Consider the following 21,594-nt stretch of genomic DNA (forward strand, 5'->3'; position numbering starts at 1 on the left):
TTGCCCTTCTTGAATTTAGTGGTTTTATTCACCATCAACACTTGATGTTCCTTCTTGACTTCTACCTCTGCTGATTTCAGCATAGCAAATACTTCAGGAATGGTCTTTTCCATCCCCTGCATATTGAAGTTCATCACAAAGCTCTTGTAGCTCAGTGGAAGCGACTGGAGGATTCTGTCAATGACCGCATCATCCGGGAGATTAACTCCCAGCTGAGTCAAGCGGTTATGTAACCCAGACATAGTGAGTATGTGCTCACTGACAGAACTATTTTCCTCCATCTTACAGCTGAAGAATTTGTCGGAGACTTCATATCTCTCGACCCGGGCATGAGCTTGAAAAACCATTTTCAGCTCTTCGAACATCTCATATGCTCCATGTCTCTCAAAACGCTTTTGGAGCCCCGGCTCTAAGCTGTAAAGCATGCCGCACTGAACGAGGGAGTAGTCATCGGTACGTGCCTGCCAAGCGTTCATAACGTCTTGTTCTGCAGGGAGAACAGGTGCGTCACCCAGCGGTGCTTGTAGGACATAATCTTTCTTGGCAGCTATGAGGATGATCCTCAGGTTCCGGACCCAGTCCGTATAGTTGCTGCCATCGTCTTTCAGCTTGGTTTTCTCTAGGAACGCGTTGAAGTTGAGGACTACGTTGGCCATTTGATCTACAAGACATATTGTAAAGATTTTAGACTAAGTTCATGATAATAAAGTTCATCTAATCAAATTATTCAATGAACTCCCACTTAGATAGACATCCCTCCAGTCATCTAAGTATAACATGATCCGAGTTGACTAGGCCGTGTCCGATCATCACGTGAGACGGTCTAGTTAACTTCGGTGAACATCTTCATGTTGATCGTATCTTCTATACGACTCATGCTCGACCTTTCGGTCTTCTGTGTTCCGAGGCCATGTCTGTACATGCTAGGCTCGTCAAGTCAACCTAAGTGTTTGCATGTGTAAATCTGTCTTACACCCGTTGTATGTGAATGTCTGAATCAAACACCCGATCATCACGTGGTGCTTTGAAACAACGAACTGTCGCAACGGTGCACAGTTAGGAAAACACTTCCTTGAAATTATTATGAGGGATCATCTTATTTACTACCGTCGTTCTAAGTAAACAAGATGAAAAACATGATAAACATCACATGCAATCAAATAACAATAGTGACATGATATGGCCAATATCACATAGCTCCTTTGATCTCCATCTTGGGGCTCCATGATCATCTTGTCACCGGCTTGACACCATGATCTTCATCATCATGATCTCCATCATCGTGTCTCCATGAAGTTGCTTTCCAACTATTACTTCTACTACTATGGCTAACGCGTTTAGCAATAAAGTAAAGTAATTTATATGGCGTTTCTCAATGACACGCAGGTCATACAAAAATAAAGACAACTCCTATGGCTCCTGCCGGTTGTCATACTCATCGACATGCAAGTCATGATTCCTATTACAATAGCATGAACATCTCATACATCACATATATGTCATTCATCATTCATCACAACTTTGGCCATATCATATCACAAAGCACTTGCTGCAAAAACAAGTTAGACGTCCTCTAATTGTTGTTGCATGTTTTACGTGGCTGAAGTAGGGTTCTAGCAAGAACGTTTTCTTACCTACGTGAAAGCCACAACGTGATTTGTCAACTTCTATTTACCCTTCATAAGGACCCTTTTCATCGAATCCGCTCCAACTAAAGTGGGAGAGACAGACACCCGCCAGCCACCTTATGCAACTAGTGCATGTTAGTCGGTGGAACCGGTCTCACGTAAGCGTACGTGTAAGGTTGGTCCGGGCCGCTTCATCCCACAATACCGTTGAAGCAAGATAAGACTAGTAGCGGCAAGAAAGTTGACAACATCTACGCCCACAACAAAATGTGTTCTACTCGTGCAAAAAGAACTACGCATAGACCTAGCTCTGATACCACTATTGGGGAACGTTGCAGAAAACAAAAAATTTCCTACGGTTTCACCAAGATCCATCTATGAGTTCATCTAGCAACGAGTGATCGGATGCATCTACATACCTTTGTAGATCGCGAGCGGAAGCGTTCAAAGAACGGGGATGAGGTAGTCGAACACGACGTGATCCAAATCACCGGAGATCCTAGCACCGAACGGACGGCACCTCCGCGTTCAACACACGTACGGTCAGCGTAACGTCTCCTTCTTCTTGATCCAGCAAGAGGGAAGGAGAGGTTGAGGAAGATGGCTCCAGCAGCAGCACGACGGCGTGGTGGTGATGGAGCTGCAGTACTCCGTCAGGGCTTCGCCAAGCGCTATGGAGGAGGAGGAGGTGTTGGAGAGGGAGAAGGAGGCACCAAAGGCATAGATGAAAAAACCCTCCTTCCCCCACTATATATAGGAGGGCCTAGGGGGGGCGCCGGCCCTAGGAGATCCAATCTCCTAGGGGGGCGGCGGCCAAGGGAGGTTTCCCTCCCCCCCAAGGCACCTAGGGGTGCCTTCCACTTGTGGGACTCTCCCCTTTTGGAAACCCTAGGCGCATGGGCCCCTTGAGACTGGTGCCCTTGGCCCATGTAGGCCAAGGCGCACCCCCTTACAGCCCATGTGGCCCCCCGGCATAGGTGGCCCCACCCGGTGGACCCCCGGGACCCTTCCGGTGGTCCCGGTACAATACCGATGACCCCGAAACTTGTCCCGATGGCCGAAACAGGACTTCCTACATATAATTCTTTACCTCCGGACCATTCCGGAACTCCTCGTGACGTCCGGGATCTCATCCGGGACTCCGAACAACATTCGGGTTACTACATATACATATCCCTACAACCCTAGCGTCACCGAACCTTAAGTGTGTAGACCCTACGGGTTCGGGAGATATGTAGACATGACCGAGACGACTCTCCGGTCAATAACCAACAGCGGGATCTGGATACCCATGTTGGCTCCCACATACTCCATGATAATCTCATCGGATGAACCACGATGTCGAGGATTCAAGCAACCCCGTATACAATTCCCTTTATCAATCGATATGTTACTTGCCCGAGATTCGATCGTCGGTATCCCAATACCTCGTTCAATCTCGTTACCGGCAAGTCACTTTACTCGTACCGTAATGCATGATCCCGTGACCAGACACTTGGTCACTTTGAGCTCATTATGATGATGCATTACCGAGTGGGCCCAGTGATACCTCTCCGTCATACGGAGTGACAAATCCCAGTCTTGATCCGTGTCAACCCAACAGACACTTTCGGAGATACCCATAGTCTACCTTTATAGTCACCCAGTTACGTTGTGACGTTTGGTATACCCAAAGCACTCCTACGGTATCCGGGAGTTACACGATCTCATGGTCTAAGGAAAAGATACTTTGACATTGGAAAAACTCTAGCAAACGAACTATACGATCTTTAAGCTATGTTTAGGATTGGGTCTTGTCCATCACATCATTCTCCTAATGATGTGATCTCGTTATCAATGACATCCAATGTCCATAGTCAGGAAACCATGACTATCTGTTGATCAACGAGCTAGTCAACTAGAGGCTTACTAGGGACATGTTGGTGTCTATTATTCACACATGTATTATGATTTCCGGATAACACAATTATAGCATGAATAAAGAAAATTATCATGAACAAGGAAATATAATGATAATGCTTTTATTATTGCCTCTAGGGCATATCTCCAACACTCAGTGCATCCCCTTCAAAGAGATGATGCCTCATGGACCGGGCATCTTAAGCGTAAGAGACGCGTAATGCGGTATTGCGTTGAAGCGGGCGAAAGCTTCGCGTCCCAGCAGTGCTTGATAGCGGCTTGAGAATGAGACGATGTGGAAAGTCAGCTTTTTGTGATGGAAGTTAACGGGAGAGCCGAATATAACTTTGAGCCAGAGAAAACCCATGCAGTGGGTGTCCGGACCTGGCGCTACCTCTTGAAAGGAGGTTTTGCTGTGGCGGATTCTTGTTGGGTCTATCCCCATGTGGCGGATTGTGTCCTAATATATCAGGTTTAGACGGCTGCCGCCGTCCATCAGGACATTTTTAAATTGGAGTCCGCCAATTATTGGATCGAGTACCAAGGCAGTCCAGCCTGCGTTCTTGATACTTCTAGAATAATCCAGATGATCGAAGATTATTGGTTTTGACAACCAGTGGCGAGACCCCTTTGGGATAGGTCGTATGGCGCGTACCTTTATAGGCGCCGCACGTTCTGTTATATGAAGTAAGTTTACTGTTTTTACTTCTTGTGGAAAGTTCTTTTGTTTCCTGGTGCTCTGCTTTTGGGGTTCGTCATCGTCTTCACTTGGTGTGTCGAGCCCCTTGTGTTCGGCGTTGAGTCTGCCGGATTGTTTGAAGACCCAGCAATCTCTGTGGGTATGGTTAGCAGGCTTCCCGGGAGTACTGTGTATTTGACATATCCTGTCCAGGATTTTGTTTAGGTTGGACGGGTCGTCCCTGTTATCCTGGAGAGGCGACTTTTTCTGATTCTGCCGTGAGTTTTTAAATCCGGCATTGACTGTCGTGCTCTTTGGACTGTTTTCCTTAGTCCGGCGACGGTCCTTGTTGCATCGCGGCTTTCCATTTCCATCCCTAGTTTCGGATGTACTTGGGTCGCTGGTGCTACGTCTTGCCAACCAGCTGTCCTCTCCTGTGCAAAAGCGGGTCATGAGGCTTGTTAGTGCGGCCATTGTTCTTGGCTTCTCTTGACCGAGGTGTCTGGTGAGCCATTTGTCTCGGACATTATGCCTAAAGGCTGCTAAGGCTTCGGCGTCCGGACAGTCGACTATCTGATTCTTTTTAGTAAGAAATCTGTTCCAGAATTGCCGAGCTGACTCTCCGGGTTGTTGAGTTATGTGACTGAGATCGTCTGCGTCCGGAGGGCGGACATAGGTCCCTTGCAAATTTGCTCGGAAAGCGTCCTCGAACTCTTCCCAACTTCCAATTGTGTTTTCAGGAAGGCTTTTAAGCCAATGCCGGGCTGGCCCTTTAAGCTTGAGGGGTAAATATTTTATGGCGTGGAGATTGTCTCCTCTTGCCATATGTATGTGGAGGATATAGTCCTCGATCCAGACTCCAGGGTCTGTTGTTCCGTCGTACGCCTCTATGTTTACGGGTTTGAATCCCGCTGGATATTCGTAATCCGGGACCTCATCGGTGAAACATAGGGGGTGTGCGGCACCCCTGTATTTGGGTGTGCCGTGATGTTCGGATACTGGTGTTATTTCCTTGCTTACGAGAGCTTGCTTTCTTGGCCCGTAAATAGATCTAGTTGGGCCATCCTTTTGATGCGAATCCTTGAGTGGGTCGCGTGACGGCTTGAGTGCGGCGCCGCTTGCCGCTTTATGCTGGCCATGGGGTCGTCCATCCGACCGGGTGACTTTCTTACTTTTTGACCGCGGGGGCTCTAAGGCCTCTTCGTCGAATTCCGGCAGTAGCTTCCGCTTTGGATAGCTTTTAGTGCGGCGACTGCTGCCGTATTTGTCTGCGGTATGAATTACTTTACTCCATCTAGCTCTGAGTGCATCTTCCGCAGTTTTTAGCTTCCGCTTTTGCTTTTTCAGGCTGCGTGCGGTTGCGACAAGCCTTTTGTGGAGGTTCTTCTTCTCCATGGGCTTATCCGGCGTAAGGTCGTCCGGAATGCCGCTTTCACCGAGGACGGGTTGTTCGGTTTCTTTATCCGAGCTGCCCTGTTCGGATGGTTGCTCTGAGGCATGCTCATCGTTTGCCGGCTCATCCTGCGCTATGGCTGGGTCTGTATGGCTGTTATTTTTATCGAGGCGGGGCTTGGAGCGGCGTTTGCGCCGCCGCTTTGATTGCTTTTCGATGGATCGATCCCTCATTGGCTCCCCGTGTTCCTCATTATCGCTTCCTTTAGGGGTATCCAGCATGTACACGTCATGAGATGAGGTGGCTGTCCAATGCCCTATAAGCGTTGGTTCATCTGCGTCTCCTGCATCGTCGTCCATACCGTCGGTGTCCTCGGAGTCGAAGTTGAGCACGTCGTTTAAATTATCGATGGTGGCTACCAAATGGGTGGTGGGTGGGTTTTGGATTTCTTCATCATCCGTATCCCATTCTTGTTGACCGTAGTCCGGCCAGGGCTCCCCTGATAGAGAGAGAGACTTTAGTGACTTCAGGATGTCGCCGAAGGGCGAGTGCTGAAAGATGTCCTCAGCGGTGAACTCCATGATCAGCACCCAATCGGATTCAATTGACAGGGGCGCGGAGGGCTTGGAGTCCGGAGAGGAGTCCGGCCCCTCGGAGTCACGGGTCTTGCAGAGTGCGGGGCTGCTGTTCGGCTCGATCGCCTTTGGGATCACAGCCCCCGAGGCGGCGTCCAACCGCTCATCCTCGATCGGTGCAACCGGCTCTGAATTAAGGGTAGGAACCAATGCGTATGCGGCCTCCAGTGCGCTGTTCGGCGGCAGAGCTAGATCATGCCCATCGGGACAGCGCGGCGCGTTCGGCTATGGCTCGAATCCGTCGAGGATCAAGTCCCCGGGATGTCAGCCGTGTAGTTTAAGCTTCCAAACCTGACCTGATGGCCAGGGGCGTAGCTCTCGATCTGCTCAAGTTGGCCAAGCGAATTGGCCCGCAGTGCGAAGCCGCCGAAGACGAAGATCTGTCCGGGGAGAAAAGTCTCACCCTGGCCCGCATTGTTGTTGATGATCGAAGGAGCCATCGGGCCTAAAAGCGACCACACAGAGGAACTCTAAATGAAAGCACCAATGTCGGTGTCAAAACCGGCGGATCTCGGGTAGGGGGTCCCGAACTGTGCGTCTAGGCGGATGGTAACAGGAGACAAAAGACACGAAGTTTTACCCAGGTTCGGGCCCTCTTGATGGAGGTAAAACCCTACGTCCTGCTTGATTAATATTGATGATATGGGTAGTACAAGAGTAGATCTACCACGAGATCAAGGAGGCTAAACCCTAGAAGCTAGCCTATGGTATGATTGTCGTATGTTGGAGTTGTCCTACGGACTAAAACCCTCCGGTTTATATAGACACCGGAGAGGGCTAGGGTTACACAAAGTCGGTTACAATGGTAGGAGATCTGAATATCCGCATCGCCAAGCTTGTCTTCCACGCCAAGGAGAGTCCCATCCGGACACGGGACGAAGTCTTCAATCTTGTATCTTCATAGTCCAGGAGTCCGGCTGAAGGTATAGTCCGGCTATCCGAACACCCCCTAATCCAGGACTCCCTCAACTCTCCCTTTAGTTTTCAACATCATACTCTGTTTCAGAGTATCATAATATTCATTATCCCCCTTTGATGCTTTAGGAGAACCATTATGGAGAGCATAATTAAATCCTTTATCTTGCTTAGAGAAAAACTTATGCAAGATTTATCACTTAATATGACATAAACATTAGAAGGAACATATTGATTAATCATATGACATTAACATTAAAAGGGCGATTTAATTGTTCCGTATCACCATAATCATCATGCACTGAGGTAATAACGATAATACCCTTGAGAGATAGAAATTCAGATGAAGACTTAAGGATTTTTTTACAAGAAGTGGTACTTACCAAAAACTCAATTTCCATTCACAATTCCATAATCGCTCCTTAGGAATTAATTACAATAGAAATGATACAAGTGGAATTGAACAGTATTTAAACATACCTGGAAGTTCAATTGCTCCCCCTCGAAATGTGGGCAGAGCTATTGCTCAACATTTCGATGAACTTCCGTAATAAATATTCCACTTTTATAGGAGAAGTCCATAAAGTTAATAACATAAATCACATTATAGGAATGGGGAATAAGAACCTTTATATTTTGTGCTTAATGCAAAACTTCCAGCCTCCATTCCAGCTATAAAACTTCACCTCAAAATATTCTTGTCCATGAGTGTCATGGAATTGTCACGGCAGATGTCCTAGTGTAAGGACTTAGTCACGAGGCCAACGCATCTATGTGGTAGCTTGAAGGGGTTGAGCGGAATCGAGAGACGCAACACACAAGACGAGGATTTAGACAGCTTCGGGCCCCGGGAAATATCATCCGGTAATAACCCTACATGCTGTTTGTGGCTAGGTCTCATTATGATCATGAGGGAGTCGCCGTAAGCCGGCTCTCCTCTTTGTGTCTAGCCCTAGATATTGTTTCTTGTTGCTTGTCCCTCTTTGGGGAGCCCTGCCCCTCCTTATATAAGTTTGAAGGGGCGGCTTACATGTAGAGTCCTAGTAGGATTAGAACTAACTTATTCTCTATTACAAGTCGGATACAAGTACGGGTCTTGCTTCCTCGTAAAGGAAATATTCCTCACGCCTTCTGTCTTAAGCCGGCCCACCATAATATGAGCCGGCCTACTAGGCCTTGGGCCTAGTCTTCTATGTGACCCGCCGTCGGGGTCATCCTTGAGTCGTCTGACCAGTGAGCCGCCAGACCCGCGGGTCGCCAGTCCTCCGGCGGGTCATCGGTGAGGCGCCAAGTCCGGCCGGGTCATACTTCCGGCCGGGTCATACCGCGGGGTATATCCCCGACATTAGCCCCCAGTTTAATTTGGATTTATCCATTTAAAATGATTCTGTAAACAAACACAAGAACAACTTTGATAGATTGTGTTCCGGGTTAAAAATTCTTGTACGCCGGCACCTGATCATCCTTAATTCCTTGTGCTCCGGGTTAAATATTCTCCTGAGACGGGACCTGATTATCCTTAAGTCCAATTGTCATTTCCTTCCTCTAGAAAATCCGGATAAAATAAGCTAGCTTAATACTCAATTTGCAGATGTTGGTTTGTCACGACCGGGTTTTCCAATAAAAATGTTTATTGAGAAACCGATCTTTTGAGTCCGGTATGAGGAAAATCCTCCTTACTGGTAGACAATTTCTTGATACAATAAGCCAGTAGCATAAAATATATTACAAGGTCGAGCTAAGGCTGCTCAACAAATTATTACAAGCACGCCAATAATTATACATAATGGCGGATATGACACAAGGGTGTGGTGGCATACTACTGACTCGAGAAATAAGTGGTGGTGGAATAACACAGTGGAGAGTGGATAACACGACTCCTAAACTGACAGCTCATCGAGCGTCGAGGTGAGGCTCGATGAATTTTTATTCGGGTAGCGGAAGTGGATATAATACAGTGACCAAATCCAGGGTCGCACGAGACTGACTGGGACTCCTCTAGGCGTCGGACTCACTATCGAACTCTTCATCCATGAGATCTCCTTCGTCAGCATCTGGCCGAATCAACAAGCCAGGTGAGTACTTTGAAAGTACTCGCAAGACAGTTCGGACATAAGATATAACAAATGCATGCATGAATGCGTCATGTTTAATTTATCAATGCACATTCAATTTAGTAAACATGGTAAATAAAAAGGGAGTCGGCGGTAGTCCGCCCGAAAACCCAACAAAAATAACTGAAAACCGATCGGGTGTCTGAAGCGACGCCTCGAAGGGTGAACAAATAAATAAAATCATGCCGCAGTCGGGCGTCGGAGCGACACCACGTAAAGGGATTAAACTAAAAATAAAAGACATGCGTGCCACAGTCGGACGTCGGGGCGACATCACAGAAAGGGCTTACATTGAAAGTAAATAACAGTACTGCCACAGTCGGACGTCTGAGCGACATCACAGAAAGGGCTTACATTGAAAGTAAATAACAATGCCACAGTTGGACGTCTGAGCGACATCGCAGAAAGGGCTTATATTGAAAGTAATTAATAACAATACCATAGTCGGACGTCTGAGCAACGTCGCAGAAAGGGCTTTCATCACAAAGATATAGTACTCATAATAAATATTCAACACATGATAATAAACGGGTTAGTCCATCCACAGGAATAAGCATTTAATGGACTTTACACTCATGCAGCTCACCGGAGTTTCTGTCACCAAAACTGACACTTGTCAGGATAAGATAATACAATTCTTGGACATGGATAAGATGATTCAGGGATTTTTGACTCTGCAGAGTTTGTACTAAAATTACCCACAGCCAACGGATTTCCGTAGTCGCGAAGGACTAGTTCTGTTTACGGTATTTCGGAAGAAAACACAGCTAACCAGTACACACCCAACCCACCTCACGATGCCAGGAATCACCCTAGACAACGTTCAAGAAAACTTTGAGACGGGGAGATCACAATCTCGAATAGCATGGGATCAAATTTATATATGCGCGCTCTAAGGGGTGCCCCCTCTCGGTCCCAATCGGAAACACCCATGCTCCCTGACCGGATGACTGGCTATAATCCAGGGCCATGGAACCATCATCACGGCCTCTCCTTTTGGTGTGTACCAGGAAAGCGGTTTGCAACTTACTAAGCCATATTCCTTGCGGAAAACATGTGGTAGTACAGAAAGGGTAAACGGATGGAAACTGGACCGATACGGGTTGACACTGAAGTCAAATAGTCTGGCATAAGACTGGCATGCTACAACACTGCCATCTTACCCATTCTCATGCCACACATGGCCATGCAAACTCACATCCATCCATTTATGGATTTTCGAAACTTCACTTGCCTCAACTTTGCATGAAATATGACATTCATCGAGATGCTCATAAACATGCCATGATACTATTTAATGCAAACATGCCAAACACTCATCATATCAAAAGTTCAAACATGCTTGCCTGGTTCAGAGTAGTCGGAGCCTAGCTCGGTGAAGTTCGCGGTTCCGTCACCTCCTTCGGTATCTATGGTATAAAGAAACATACGCGCTAACGTAAATACCGTGAGGTGCACAAAAATTATTCCAAATATTTTTCAAATAAATCTGATAAAAAACTAGACAAAATTTTAAAGAGGATAGAAAAAGAATCAATCAAAAATACTTTTCTGTTTAAAAGTTATAAGTGTTTTTGTCCAGGGACTCATCTGTAATGAAACAGAAAGTTTCCAGGGGCCAACTTATAAAAACAGAAAATGCTTTTATTGAGAATACGCCGGCCCAGAGGGGAGACGTACTTTGGCAGAAGGCGCCTTCAGAAAACGGTCTGTTTAAAAGAACAGAGAGGCTGACGGGCGGGTCCCACCCGTCAGGTTTGAAATTTCAAAAGAGGGAGACAGAGCTCGTCGGTGCCCGAGAGCTGCGGTGGTCGCCGGTGGCGATCCACGGCGAGGCAGGGGGATCGGAGGGTACCTCCGTGTTCAGTGCGTCCTTCCGCGTCGGTGGGTGGTGGTGGTGGTCGCCGGCGAGCACCACGTCGACGGCGGCCCTTGCTCCGGCGGACGGTGGTTCGGGTGGTGTTGGATCTCGCCGGGGAGTGCTGCGGAGGTCGAATTGAAGTGGGGGTTAGAGCACTTGGTGTAAGAGAAGGCTACGGGCGAGGTTTGGGCGCCGGGGACGGCCTCACCGGAGTGGGTCGTGCTGGTGGCCGAGGCGGAACGAGGCGGCTGGAGTTGGGGGAGGAGACCTCCTCGAGGTCCTCCTAGTGGCCTAGCGGGGTGTCTGTGGGGTGTAGTGAGGGTGCGTGCTCGAGGGCGAGCTCGGGGTCCCCTTTTATAGGCGATCCGAGGCGGTAGCCGTGAACGGGGATCTCCGGCGATGGATTACGGCGGCGCAGTGCTTGCTCGGGGAGTTTAGGAGGTTGGGCATCAACATGGAGGTCCACTAGTTCCATTCAGACGTTAAACGGACTTGGATTAGGAGCTTGAGTGGGTTTCGACGAAACGGGGTGGCGCGGGCCCGTCGGCGGCAGAGAGCGCGCCCTGTGCTTGCCGGGCCATGGCGACGGTGCAGCGAGGTTGCGCTGGCATGCATGAGCCACGCGGAGAGCTGGGGAGTGTTGGGCGGCGCCGAACGGTGTTGCGAGCTGGCGTTGGATTCTGTTGGCCGCCACGGGTGGTGCTGCCACCGCAGAAGCCGCCAACTCTGGCGATGCTCGCCGCCACCGACGCCTGGAACCAGCCAAGTGCGCGTGCGGCGTTCTGGACAGGTAGGAGGGGCCGTGCGCAACGCGCCGGGGCGCACTGTGGACAGGTGACCGCACTCTGACGAAAACGACACTGAACTTCTCTGAACTTTCTGAATTTCTCTGAAAGTGCAAAGTAATAGTGCTGGCCAGGTGTTCGATAGAATGATCTTGGCATGTAGATAATTTTCCTTGGGCTGAATTTTGGTGGGGTGGCCTCTCATTGCACCAGGAGGCTGCTTGAATTTTGGTAGAATTTTTGGAGAAGAGGAGATATGAATTTCACCAAATTTGACAAATCTGGTCCAAACTTGCAGAGGCTGAAATTTGAAAATTTTGAAAAGAGGAAGAGTGGATCTTGATGGTTCTGAGTTGTGGGTGCTAAGGACTATCCAGATAAGTTGGTTTGAGATCAAAACTCAAAAGCAATAAGGTACTTGCTTTGAAAATCACTCAGACTCAAAATAAATGACAGAATTGTTTTGTGAGATAAAATAATTGAAATAAAATCCAAAGATGGTTTGGACTTGTTGGAACAGAGAATTTAGATTGCTCCAAAGTGGAGGGAGGGATTTTTGAGAGGTTTTACCACATGGGGCATGGTAAAGCCATGGGTGGTTTCAAAATGAGATAAGTCCCAAAACTCCTAGGATTTCTTTTAAAAGAAAAATAAATAATTTTCAAAAATAAATTTGAGAAGGGGACCATCAGAGAAAAGGTTTTTAATAACCAAACACCAAGGTTGAAGGAGATGCAAAAAGATAAGATAAAATCCTTGCCATGAAAAAGTTTTTTTGAGAGAGAGGTTTAGAAAGAAAATTTTAAATGACCCTCTTCAAATCCAACAAAGTTTCTGCTGAAAACCAAAAATGAAAATTTTAGGAGTGTCACAACACCTACCCCCTTAGGAAAAATCTCGTCCCCGAGATTTCAACTGATCCTCAAATAAGTGTGGGTGTTCTGTCCGAAGAAAATCCTCTCTTTCCCAAGTTGCTTCACTCTCGGTGTGGTTGCTCCACTGAACTCTGAAAAATTTGATGGTTTTCTGTCGGGTCCTCCTTTTAGACTCCTGTAATATTTTTACTGGATGTTCCCGATAGGTGAGGTCGGGCTGCACGTCAATGTTCTCATGGGATACTTGCTTCTCTGGGTTGCTTACGCACTTCCTCAATTGCGAGACGTGGAACACGTCGTGGACATCGGATAATTCTTCGGGTAAGTCTAGCTGGTAGGCTACAGTGCCTCTTCGTGCCACTACACAGAATGGTCCGATGAATCTTGGTGCTAGCTTTCCTTTAATCTTGAATCATTGCAGGCCCCTCATAGGGGATACTCATAGGTATACAAATTCACCGGGTTCGAATCTGACCTCACAATGTTTCTGATCATAATAACTCTTCTCATGGCTTTGAGCGGTCTTGAGTCAGTCCCTGATTAGCTTGACCTTTTCCTCGGCTTCTTTGAGCATGTCTGGGCCAAAGATACGGCTGTCTCCGGTCTCTGACCAATTCAGCGGGGTACGGCATCTCCGTCCGTATAGGGCTTCAAAAGGTGCCATTTGCAGGCTGGCCTGGTAACTGTTGTTGTATGCGAACTCGGCATATGGCAGGCTTTCTTCCCAACTGGTCCCATAGGTGAGGACACATGCTCTCAGCATGTCTTCTAGAATTTGGTTTACGCGTTCAGTTTGTCCATCGGTCTGGGATGGTATGCTGTACTAAAGGCCAGTTGAGTTCCCAGAGCCTGTTGTAAATGATCCCAGAATCTCGAGACGAACTGAGTGCCTCTGTCGGATATTATAGTCTTCGGGACTCCATGCAGACAGACTACACGGGAGAGATAAATCCTGGCAAGCCTCTGAGTGGTGTAGGTTGTCTTCACTGGAATGAAATGTGCCACCTTGGTTAGTCTATCGGTGATGACCCATATGGCATCATTCCCGTGTCTTGATCGAGGTAGTCCGACAATGAAATCCATCCCTATTTCGTCCCATTTCCACTCAGGTATTTTGTGTGGTTGCAGTAGTCCGGCTGGTCTTTGATGCTCAGCTTTTATGCGTTGACAAGAATCGCAACATGCAATGAAGGTGGCTATATCCCTCTTCATACCGTGCCACCAAAATCTTTCCTGAATGTCCTTATACATTTTGGTTCCTCCAGGGTGGATCGAATATGGAGCGGTGTGGGCTTCAGCTAGAATTTGTTGTTTGAGGTCCTTTATATTTGGCACGCAGAGTCTGTCTCTGTACCATAATGTTCCCTCATTGTCTATGACGAATTCCGAGGCCATGCCCATACTCACCTTTCTTTTTATGTCGTCGATGCTGGGGTGCCCATGCTGAGTTTCTTTAATCCTTTCCACAAGGTTGGGTTGCACTTCCAAATTCGTTATGGTGCCTTCCGCGACCATTATAAGTTGAGTTTGGCAAATTCTTGCTGGAATTCAGGTCTCAAGCCTTGCAGACTGTTGTCGTCTGTTCTGGGGTTGCGACTAAGAGCATCTACCACTACATTTGCTTTTCCTGGATGATAGTGGATACCCACATCATAATCTTTTACCAACTCCAACCAGCGTCGTTGTCGTAAATTGAGTTCCGGCTGTGTGAAAATATACTTGAGACTTTTATGGTCCGTATATATTTCACAATGATTTCCATGTAAGAAGTGCCTCCATTCCTTGAGTGCATGAATGACTGCTGCCAATTCTAAGTCATGAGTGGGATAATTTTCTTTGTGCTTGCGAAGTTGCCTCGAAGCGTATGCGACAACTTTGCCTTCTTGCATCAATACGCATCCGAGACCTCTTCGGGATGCGTCACAATACACTTCAAAAATTTTGTGTATGTCTGGCACAATTAATACTAGTGCTGTCGTTAATTTCCTCTTTAGTTCTTGGAAACTTTTCTCGCAGGCTTCCATCCATTCGAATTTCTTGTCTTTCTTGAGTAACTGCGTCATTGGCTTGGCTATGGTGGAGAAACCTTCAATAAATCTTCGGTAGTATCCTGCCATTCCCAAGAAACTTCGTACATCCATTACGCTGGCTGGTGGTTTCCAGCCAAGTACGGCCTTGACTTTTTCTGGGTCTACGGCAATACCTTCTTGGGTCAATATGTGGCCCAGAAACCCTACTTGTCTTAGCCAAAATTCACACTTGCTGAACTTGGCGTGCAGTTGATGTTTCCTGAGTTCTCCCAGCACAATTCTGAGATGTTCCGCGTGCTCTTCTGGTGTCTTGGAGTATATCAGTATATCGTCGATGAATACCACAACAAACTTGTCCATAAACTTCATAAATACTTTGTTCATGAGGTGAACAAAATATGCTGGGGCATTCGTTAGACCAAACGGCATTACTGTGAACTCATACAGTCCGTATCTGGAGGTGAAGGCTGTCTTGGGGATATCCTCTGTTCGTACTTTTAACTGATGGTATCCTGACCTTAAGTCAATCTTTGAGAATACCTTGGCCTGAGCGAGCTGATCGAACAAATCATTTATCCGTGGCATCGGGTATTTGTTCTTGATTGTGACCATGTTAAGTGCTCGGTAGTCTATACACAATCTCAGTGTTCCATCCTTCTTTTTGGCAAATAAAATTGGTGAACCCCAAGGTGAGGAGCTGGCTCGAATATATCCTTTGTCCAGCAATTCCTTTATCTGCTTCTTCAATTCTACTAACTCGGATGGTGCCATTCGGTATGGTTTATTGTATATGGGGGTGGTTCCGGGTGCTAGCTCAATACTGAATTCTATCTCTCGGTCTGGTGGCATGCCTGGTAGTTCTTCGGGAAATACGTCTGGAAATTCACACACTACTGGAACCTTGCTTAATTCAGAAACGTCCACCTTGTTCAATCTCGGTTGCCGGGATATTTTTCTCTCCTTGGCCGAAACTCTTATTATCTTCCCGTGGTGGTGGGTGAGAATCACGGTCCGGTTGAAGAAGTCAATAAAACCTTTGTTGGTGGTTAACCAGTCCATCCCTAGGATGACATCCAGTCCTTTATTTTCCAGTACAATAAGATTGGCGTGAAACTTCAATCCTTCAAACTCAATAATCACACATCGGTAGTAGCTCTGAGTAACTTGCTGAATCCCACGGGACTTGATGATCATGGATTTTTCCAACGGAAGCATCGAAAAATTATTTTGCAAAGCAAAACTTTTCGAAATGAATGAGTGAGAAGCTCCAGAATCAAACAAAACCATGGCAGGTATTGTGTTGACAGGAAACGTACCGAGTACGATATCCGGGGCATTCTGGGCCTCCTCTTTGGTCACGTGGTTCAGATGACCCTTCATGTGGTTGTTGTTGGGGTTGAAATTGTTTCGCTTGGGCACTGAATTATTGCCACCGTTGTTCGGCTTTGGGGTCGAGTTCCTTGGCTTGGGGCACTACTTGGCATAGTGCCCTTCCTCTCCACAAGCGTAACAAGTAACGCCTGGGTGATATGTGAACTCCTTGTCCCTTGCATGGAAATTCTTGATTGGGCGTGAGATGTTTGTCGTGGGTTTGTGTGTCCCACCTTTCTGAAAATCTGTCTTGCTTCGGTGGTTGCGCGCAAGAGTAGTCTGGTCCCTTTTTCGCTTGCGGAAATCCTCCAAGCTGCGTCTCTCATTTTCCAAGGTAATGGCCTTATCCACTAGTGTTTTAAAATCTAGGAAAGTGTGCACAACTAGCTGGCATTTCAGCGCGGGCGCCAGACCGTCTAGGAATTTCTCCATCTTCTTGCTTTCAGTCATACGCTCTTCATTGGCGTAGCGAGACAATAGAGTAAACTGACTGTTGTAGTCTGACACCGACATGGTCCTTTGTTTGAGGTCGTCGAACTCTCTCTTCTTGATTTTCATAATACTCTTAGGAATGTGTGCCCCACGAAAACCTTCTTTGAAATCCTCCCAGGTTATATCATTTTCGTTGGGGTGCATGTGCAGGAAATTCTCCCACCACGATGCAGCTGCTCCTGTGAGATAGTGCGGAGCATACAGTACTTTCTCAGGGTCTGAACATTCTGCAATAATTAATTTTCTCTCCATGTCTCGAAGCCAGTCCTCGGCCTCAAGAGGTTTGTCGGTATGAGAAAATGTTTGGGGACGCGTCTTCTGTAGCTCAGATAACTTGGATTGTTGCTGATATTGTCCATGGTGATTTCCCATATTCATGACTTGGTTCATCATCTCCCGATGTTGTTGCTGACTTTGCTCATAAAGGCGGCACATTTGGGAAAGTGCTGTTTCACCGTCCTGTTGACTCGACTGTCCTTGTGTGAAATTGTTGCCCGGTTGAGTGTCATAATTTTCCTCTGGCGGAGTTGGCATGGAGCGCGTCCAAGGACGAGACATTTTTCACTCTGGGGATATATTTTGTAAAACCCATAAGAAATTGAAAGGAGTCGCAAAAATCCATAAATGCACAAGGATGGCAAAAAATTAAATGCTCCAGGATTAAGAAAACAAATCGATTGCGCACGGAGACGGGCTGCTCATTACATATCTTACACGCAGGCGGTAATTATACAATACATCACTCAATATATGCGTACATAATCCTGACATGTTATTAAGGCTAGTGCACTTCTCCCAGTTCCTACATGCTGTGCAAACAAGCTACTTCTCACAACCTATGTACATATAAACATATCATACAAAGCGGTACATCGCATGACGGCTAAGCGTACTCAGTCGGAGATGTTGACGATCTCCTTTGCCCTGCCAAGGGTGAGGCGCAGGGAGGCTGGGGACTCGACCTCCTCCTCACTAATGGGCTCCAGACGTGAAGTGCTGCATTGAGTAGGTGGAGCAGGCGCCAAAGGTGGAGCAACACGAACAGGAATGGGCGCAAAGGGTGGTGCAGTACGGGCTGGAGATGGCGCAATGACTTGGTTGAATTCCTCTGTGGAAGGCAGGCGACGAGCAGTGGCGAGAGTGGTAGGTGCATAAGATGATGAGGACGAGACGAAAGTCAGTGGTGGGGCAGTGTGCAGGAGCTCCCTCCTGTTGGCGGCACAGCCATGGACTGAGTCCATGCGGGCAGCCACGAAGTCGTCCACCAGGTTGTCGAAGGCTGCCTCCAGAGCTCGGAGGTACTCAATAAGCATCTCAAAAGCCTCGTCTCGTTCTCCTCTGGGGCAAGAGAACGCGTAGTGACAGGTGTATGGCACATGGCATGGAAGATAGCGGTAACGACGAGCCTTCATCACAGGAAGGACATCCCTGAGACGAGCTATCGCTTCGCGGGCTGCCATCTGCATAGCATGCCTCTCCGTAGGCATGGCTCTTCCCAAGAACCGGAAGCGGCGTAACTCACCACGCCCTCCCTTGAACTGCACCGCGGCCTGGTGCATGGTCAGACTGTCGTTGACTTTGTGCTGATAGAGTGAGAAGACGGGGCGCACAGATGGCCCCATCGCGACCTGAACAATGAAGGAGAGGAGCTTGACGAACCCATCAGGCACGTTGGCGAATGTCTGAGACTCGCAGCTGTTGTCGGCCATCTACAAAAGTAGGCAAAAATTCTGAATGGTCAGATCATAAATATATGCTGACTATCAGAAAATGACTACAATTGCAAAAATATGAATTAGCTCTATTATGCTAATAACCGATTAGCGATCGCACCTAGTGGCTTCCTACAGTCAGCCTGGCTCTGGTACCAAGCTTGTCACGACCGGGTTTTCCAATAAAAAATGTTTATTGAGAAACCGATCTTTTGGGTCCAGTATGAGGAAAATCCTCCTTACTGGTAGACAATTTCTTGATACAATAAGCCAGTAGCATAAAATATATTACAAGGTCGAGCTAAGGCTGCTCAACAAATTATTACAAGCACGCCAATAATTATACATAATGGCGGATATAACACAAGGGTGTGGTGGCATACTACTAACTCGAGAAATAAGTGGTGGTGGAATAACACAGTGGAGAGTGGATAACACGACTCCTAAACTGACAGCTCATCGAGCGTCGAGGTGAGGCTCGATGAATTTTTATTCGGGTAGCGGAAGCGGATATAATACAGTGACCAAATCCAGGGTCGCATGAGACTGACTGGGACTCCTCTAGGCGTCGGACTCGCTATCGAACTCTTCATCCATGAGATCGCCTTCGTCGGCATCTGGCCAAATCAACAAGCCAGGTGAGTACTTTGAAAGTACTCGCAAGACAGTTCGGACGTAAGATATAACAAATGCATGCATGAATGCGTCATGTTTAATTTATCAATGCACATTCAATTTAGTAAACATGGTAAATAAAAAGGGAGTCAGCGGTAGTCCGCCCGAAAACCCAACAAAAATAACTGAAAACCGATCGGGTGTCTTAAGCGACGCCTCGAAGGGTGAACAAATAAATAAAATCATGCCGCAGTCGGGCGTCTGAGCGACACCACGTAAAGGGCTTAAACTGAAAATAAAAGACATGTGTGCCACAGTCGGACGTCGGGGCGACATCACAGAAAGGGCTTACATTGAAAGTAAATAACAGTACTGCCATAGTCGGACGTCTGAGCGACATCACAGAAAGGGCTTACATTGAAAGTAAATAACAATGCCACAGTCGGACGTCTGAGCGACATCGCAGAAAGGGCTTATATTGAAAGTAAATAACAATGCCACAGTCGGACGTCTGAGCGACATCGCAGAAAGGGCTTATATTGAAAGTAATTAATAACAATACCATAGTCGGACGTCTGAGCAACGTCGCAGAAAGGGCTTTCATCACAAAGATATAGTACTCATAATAAATATTCAACACATGATAATAAACGGGTTAGTCCATCCACAGGAATAAGCATTTAACGGACTTTACACTCATGCAGCTCACCAGAGTTTCTGTCACCAAAACTGACACTTGTCAGGATAAGATAATACAATTCTTGGACATGGATAAGATGATTCAGGGATTTTTGACTCTGCAGAGTTTGTACTAAAATTACCCACAGCCAACGGACTTCCGTAGTCGCGAAGGACTAGTTCCGTTTACGGTATTTCGGAAGAAAACACAGCTAACCAGTACACACCCATCCCACCTCACGATGCCAGGAATCACCCTAGACAACGTTCAAGAAAAACTTTGAGACGGGGAGATCACAATCTCGAATAGCATGGGATCAAATTTATATACGCGCGCTCTAAGGGGTGCCCCCTCTCGGTCCCAACCGGAAACACCCATGCCCCCTGACCGGATGACTGACTTTAATCCAGGGCCATGGAACCATCATCATGGCCTCTCCTTTTGGTGTGTACAAGGAAAGCGGTTTGCAACTTACTAAGCCATATTCCTTGCGGAAAACATGTGGTAGTACAGAAAGGGTAAACGGATGGAAACTGGACCGATACGGGTTGACACTGAAGTCAAATAGTCTGGCATAAGACTGGCATGCTACAACACTGCCATCTTACCCATTCTCATGCCACACATGGCCATGCAAACTCACATCCATCCATTTATGGATTTTCGAAACTTCACTTGCCTCAACTTTGCATGAAATATGACATTCATCGAGATGCTCATAAACATGCCATGATACTATTTAATGCAAACATGCCAAACACTCATCATATCAAAAGTTCAAACATGCTTGCCTGGTTCAGAGTAGTCGGAGCCTAGCTCGGTGAAGTTCGCGGTTCCGTCACCTCCTTCGGTATCTACGGTATAAAGAAACATACGCGCTAACGTAAATACCGTGAGGTGCACAAAAATTATTCCAAATATTTTTCAAATAAACCTGATAAAAAACTAGATAAAATTTTAAAGAGGAAAGAAAAAGAATCAATCAAAAATACTTTTCTGTTTAAAAGTTATAAGTGTTTTTGTCCAGGGACTCATCTGTGATGAAACAGAAAGTTTCCAGGGGCTAACTTATAAAAACAGAAAACGCTTCGATTGAGAATACGCCGGCCCAGAGGGGAGACGTACTTTGGCAGAAGGAGCCTTCAGAAAACGGTCTGTTTAAAAGAACAGAGAGGTTGACGGGCGGGTCCCACCCGTCAGGTTTGAAATTTCAAAAGAGGGACACAGAGCTCGTCGGTGCCCGAGAGCTGCGGTGGTCGCCGGCGGCGATCCACGGCGAGGCAAGGGGATCGGAGGGTACCTCCGTGTTCAGTGTGTCCTTCCGCGTCGGTGGGTGGTGGTGGTGGTCGCCGGCGAGCACCACGTCGACGGCGGCCCTTGCTCCGGCGGACGGTGGTTCGGGTGGTGTTGGATCTCCCGGGGAGTGCTGCGGAGGTCGAATTGAAGTGGGGGTTAGAGCACTTGGTGTAAGAGAAGGCTACGGATGAGGTTTGGGCGCCGGGGACGGCCTCACCGGAGTGGGTCGCGCTGGTGGCCGAGGCGGAACGAGGCGGCCGGAGTTGGGGGAGGAGACCTCCTCGAGGTCCTCCTAGTGACCTGGCGGGGTGTCTGTGGGGTGTAGTGAGGGTGCGTGCTCGAGGGCGAGCTCGGGGTCCCCTTTTATAGGCGATCCGAGGCGGTAGCCGTGAACGGGGATCTCCGGCGATGGATTACGGCGGCGCAGTGCTTGGGTCGGGGAGTTTAGGAGGTTGGGCATCAACGTGGAGGTCCACTGGTTCCATTCAGACGCTAAACGGACTTGGATTAGGAGCTTGGGGTGGGTTTCGACGGAACGGGGCGGCGCGGGCCCGTCGGCGGCAGAGAGGCGCCCTGTGCTTGCCGGGCCACGGCGACGGTGCAGCGGGGTTGCGC

The sequence above is a fragment of the Triticum urartu genome, chromosome 7 (assembly GCF_003073215.2).
Source record: "Triticum urartu cultivar G1812 chromosome 7, Tu2.1, whole genome shotgun sequence".
Taxonomy (NCBI): domain Eukaryota; kingdom Viridiplantae; phylum Streptophyta; class Magnoliopsida; order Poales; family Poaceae; genus Triticum; species Triticum urartu.